The following is a 5005-nucleotide window of genomic DNA, read 5'->3' on the forward strand; positions in this document are numbered from 1 at the left end:
CTTCTTCTTTTTCTTCTTCTTCTTTTTCTTCTTCTTCTTCTTCTTCTTCTCCTTCTTCTTCTTTTTCTTCTTCTTCTTCTTTTTCTTCTTCTTCTTCTTCTTTTTCTTCTTCTTCTTCTTCTTCTTCTTCTTCTTCTTCTTGTTTTTCTTGTTTTTCTTCTTCTTCATCTTCTTTTTCTTCGTCTTTTTTTCTTTTTCTTCGTTTTTCTTTTCTTCTTTTTCTTAACTTTGTGTGCACTCTGTATTTGTTGTAAATTTTTGTAATTAGCACGTGGTGGGAATGTGAACATGGAAGCTGTTAATAAAGTTTTGGTTAAAATCTCAAATCTCTTTTTCTTTTTTCTTCTTCTCATACCAATACACATTTACAAAACACATGCCAATCCAGAGTATTATAAACATTATAATAAACACGTGTGCCCACTATTTTACAGATTGTTGGGTATCAATTATTTATTGATCATATTTGTTTTCTGCTTAAGATCTTACTAAAACAAAACTGTTTTTTTTTATTTATTTTTTTTATGGGAAAATACTTTTAGCCCATACGTTTAGCTTCCCTGCAAAACGTGTAAACAAACCGAACCAAAATACAGTTCGCCATGCTCGTCTCTCGATGATTTGCTTTTGATGGACCCACACTGGTCACTGATTGCTCTCGGAATGTGATTAGGGGGATTATAAAACGTAGCTCCTGGTTTTGTGCGCTCGTGTCACGGCACAGGCTGCGTAAATGATCACACTCTAACCAGACAGAGGGTCTCCACAAACAAGTGCCGTTGATCCACCGCGGTCCTGAACGCGCTGTCGCTCCGGTGGTGCAGACCCACGACATAGACTTGAGCGGCAGGCGACACGGAGGCGCTCGATCCGGATGATGGAGCGTTTTTTAATGTCCGCGCAGCTTCGAGAGGAAGACGAAGGGTGGGCGGCAATTACAGTACAGCCCCCTGTCCCCTCTCCATCCATCATAACGCGTCAAGGTCATTGTGCGAGATATTGATTATTATGGTTATTAAATATTACCCCCGAAAAAGCATTGTGATGTTGAGCAGCGCATTAGAATATGCAAAAGCGCGCGTGTAAACACCTGCTATGTATTTCTAAAGCTGCCAATTTGTCTCGCTTTTCTTTTTGTTTTGTCTCGCCAGCGCACCGCATAACCCTAATGTCATATTCCTTTGAATGCGTTATGACGCGCGCGGCACAGGGTGATGTAGCCCGCAGCCTCCATCTGCATAAAGGCACCGGTCCGCGCGCCTCCGCCCCGTTGTTCAAAGCGAAGGATTATTTACATTTAGGCAAAGGAGCGACGCTTGTTAATTCGCGACACGCTGAGAGACGTGCGCGCTTCGAAAAGAAACGCTGCAGACGTAATCACTCAAACGTGAGGAGCGTCATGTGCGTAAAGGATGCGCATTGTTTGAGAACATTGTTTCATTTAGCAATTTTGTGCATGTGTTGCCAGCCATAAAGCGCGTCGTCTGCTTCTGCAAATTGGAAACTTCCAGGTCTGGTTTAGGGGAGATTTGATGTTGCAAAGGTCCTTGGTTCAATGCCAGGTCACTTTGCACGTCTGCCTCCCAATGTCCAGGTGAATTTGCTCAAACATGTGCAATAGTCTAATCCAGGGGTGCTGTTAAAGCTATCAGTATAACTTCAAAGTGACCTCAAATAAATGACACAAATGTTTGGTTTTATGGTTCTATGACAAGTATAAGTATGGACAAAGTAAGGTTCAGGTATCGGTATCATAAACCAAATACTCTTAAAGTATATAGGCCTAGTGGTATCGAAAAAAATATATGCTTCCCATTCCTACAACTGGGTAAAATATACTTATTAATGATGTGACGTTCATGAGCGACCGGCTCTTTTGAACTGCTCTTTAAGGTGAACGGTTCAAACCGGATCTCAATTGTGAAAAAGAGCCCAATCCTTTTTTTTTCCACTCACATTTACTCAGGACTCCCCTGAACAAACACAAGAATCAGCCCAACAACGGAGCAGGCAACACAAAGCTTTTTGTGCTTAAGTGAAAGCTAAACGCACTAAAATGATTTGTCAGACAGTTGCAATCCCATTGTGATTAAAGATTATCTAAATTTAAAAAGTGTGCCTTTTGTTGATTGTGTTTTGGATAATGTGAGATATCTGGCTAACGTTATTCAAATTTGATATTAAAAAGAGCCATGATCCCAAAGGCTCGGCTCCCGGTGAAGAGACGTAAATCCCATCACTATTCATTATCAACATAAAATATGTCCTCTGCGTTTGACTCTGTCTAACATTTTGGGTTGGTTGGTTCACCAGAACATATTATCTTGGTGCGACTTGCTCCAATCTGGCTTAAATGCTGAAAATTCAACAATCCATTCACCATCTGTTCCATCCATTTATTTTCTTCTGCTTTCCTGGCTGGGCTGAGCAGAGATTCCTAGACTTCCATTTTCACGGGCACCTCTTAAGGCTCTTCGAGTCTTGAGAGAAAGAGATGTAGCCTATGCCGGTCCTGCTGTGGTGCGGATCAGCCCTTGCTAGGCCGTAAAACAAAATAAATGCACATGTTCACCCCCCACAACCCCCACAACCCCTTGCCCCTTCTCAGCCACGGAGTCTGGTTGGAGGAAAAGTGCCCTAAGTCTTCCCCGGGGCCTCCTCCCAATGGGACGTGCCCGAAACATCTCCCCACCAGGCGACCAGAAGGCATCCGAAACAGATGCCCGAGCCACCTCAGCTGGTTCCGCTAGGCGTGAAGGAGCAGCGCCTCTACTCCAAGCTCCTCACCCTATATCTCTGCCACCGTGCGAAGAAAACTCGACCTCTTCTATCCGCAATCTGTCCCTCCGGGCATTACCCAGATCAACGTGCAGTCGAGTCCTTCTTCACCTATGCTGTTAGTGATTTCAATTCATCTTCTATTGCTATAGTGTACAATTTTGTGTTTGTTTTTGACAATGAAAGCAAAGATATGGGCTTGCATTATGATTTTAGGTCAGGGGTGGAGGGCAAAGGATCCATGCCAGGGACCCACCCTGAGGCAAGGGGCCTTTTCTTTTCTGTTGCATCACAAGAACAACAAGAACAAAAAGCATTCTTCTGGTGAGGAAAAAAATACTCCTCAGTCAGCGTGATTATAATCCTGCACAGAGGCTTCCACTGCACCACGGTCACCGCTGCTCCAGAGAGGTGGCTACAGGGGGGCTGGGTCAAGGATCGGTCAAATACTGAGGACAGATTTCCATACTTGGATGGTAAGGTCTGTTAAAACCCTAAAACGGCTATTTAACATTCTCTGTAGAGGTTTGAAAACTTTGAAGCCAGAATCCACAGCTGAAAAAACACAGACTTTTAACACAGAGTATAGATGTTTTTTTTTTTTACAGCGTGCCTATAATTAGAAGGTACCCACTAATGAGAGCAATTATCCATATCCATAATAAGCATAATGCCGCTGATTCGATCTCAGTAACTCGGAATCGTGTTAACACTCATTACATTCAAGGTTCATATCGGAGATCTGTCATGTATTTAATGATCAAAGTCTTTACAACATCTAACTGTGTTACGGGCTCTGATGTGATTTCAGGAAGAGGAGCTCCGTCAAGGCAAGTCGGATACTATCCCCGCGGTAAGTACAGTACCATGCAATCGGTCTGTCTGCAGTGTTTGGACAGTTACTTTACTCACTTAAAGCATTTTCATACATCGTTGGTGACTTATTTGATTCAATATGTGCTACAGGTCAACAGTTGGAATCCAGCTCATCCTGAGAGAGGTTGTTTGGCCACGTCAGCATCAGTCTATCCACATGCGTAAGGCTGAGTGTGTGAATGAATAATGGGCCTTTGTGAAGGAATTAGGTTCACAAAATTCCCCAAATAATGTTTGCGTTGCTTAAGTTTTAACTGAGATTCGAGCCTTTGGTGATCAAATAATGACCTTTTAATGCTGTAGGAAGCATTTGTTTTTGCTGACAGAGATGAAGAGATGAGATGTATTTTGGAAGTAGGATCGAATTCAAACTTGGCCTCCATCTCATCATCACGGCTGCGTTCCAGTCAGATTCACAACCTGTAAATGTCAAATCCCTACTCAGAACCAGGGAGAAGGAAAAAAGACAAAAATAGAATGACAGCATCCCACATTTATAGAGCTGCCTGACTCCCATATTATGAATAAGGTAACACTTTATAATAACAGCACCTTATATAGCCTCAATAAATGATGAACTTAAACACTTAATTGATCATGAACAATTCATTAGTTAAGTGTGACTAACACTTAATAACTACTTAACTACTACGGTTAATGCCCACCTCATGAATAATTCTCCAGATACTTGACTGAGTCATTGTTAATTAAGTGTTAGTCACACTTAACTAATGAATTGTTCATAATGAATTAAGTGTCAACTCATCATTTATTAAGGCTAAACAAGGTGCAGTTATTTTAAAGCAATACTAGCAGTACTAAGCAACTTGTTTACCTTGATAAATCCTTTCCACAATGGGGGTCTTTCATCTCCCCCTGGTGTCTCTGGCCAGAAAACCACACTTGAAACTTCACTGCCACCGGGTAGGAGCCACCAATACACACTAATGGAATCACTAAGAAGAAGCTAACTGTGGGCTAGCGCCACTTAAACAGTATTTACAGCCAAGTTTGAGTGAAAAAAAATATCTATTTTTTATGAATTAATGAAATTGGTATTTTTCTAACCTTCAATATCAATATGTGAGTCAATATGTGATGAAAAAGGTAAACCTCCTTTAGTCACATATTGACTCTTGACTATATATATATCAACAAATCATAATACAATGCAAACTTCACATATCAGGCTTTTTTTTTTCTCACAAATTACTGCTTTTACAACATACTTTTATGGGGCCAAAAAAATGTTTCCCTACAAAAAGAAAAAAATGTCAGCAATCTTTTAAATCATTTGTATTTCTCTTTACGACTTGATAACTGGAACACAGAAACACGGATAAAGTGGCTT

The 5005-nt window shown here is 41.2% G+C and overlaps 1 long non-coding RNA gene across 1 annotated transcript in view; it reads left to right on the plus strand.

Moving 5' to 3' along the window:
• LOC306963696 overlaps positions 1-3774 on the plus strand; it is an 11429-nt gene extending 7655 nt beyond the window's left edge. The window contains exons 2-3 of the long non-coding RNA XR_013792921.1: positions 3590-3631; positions 3745-3774. This is a non-coding gene — a long non-coding RNA (uncharacterized lncRNA). The remainder of the gene's footprint in view (positions 1-3589; positions 3632-3744) is intronic.
• Positions 3775-5005: the final 1231 nt, after the last annotated feature.

Source organism: Gobius niger, assembly GCF_951799975.1.
Source record: "Gobius niger genome assembly, chromosome: 5".
NCBI lineage: Eukaryota > Metazoa > Chordata > Actinopteri > Gobiiformes > Gobiidae > Gobius > Gobius niger.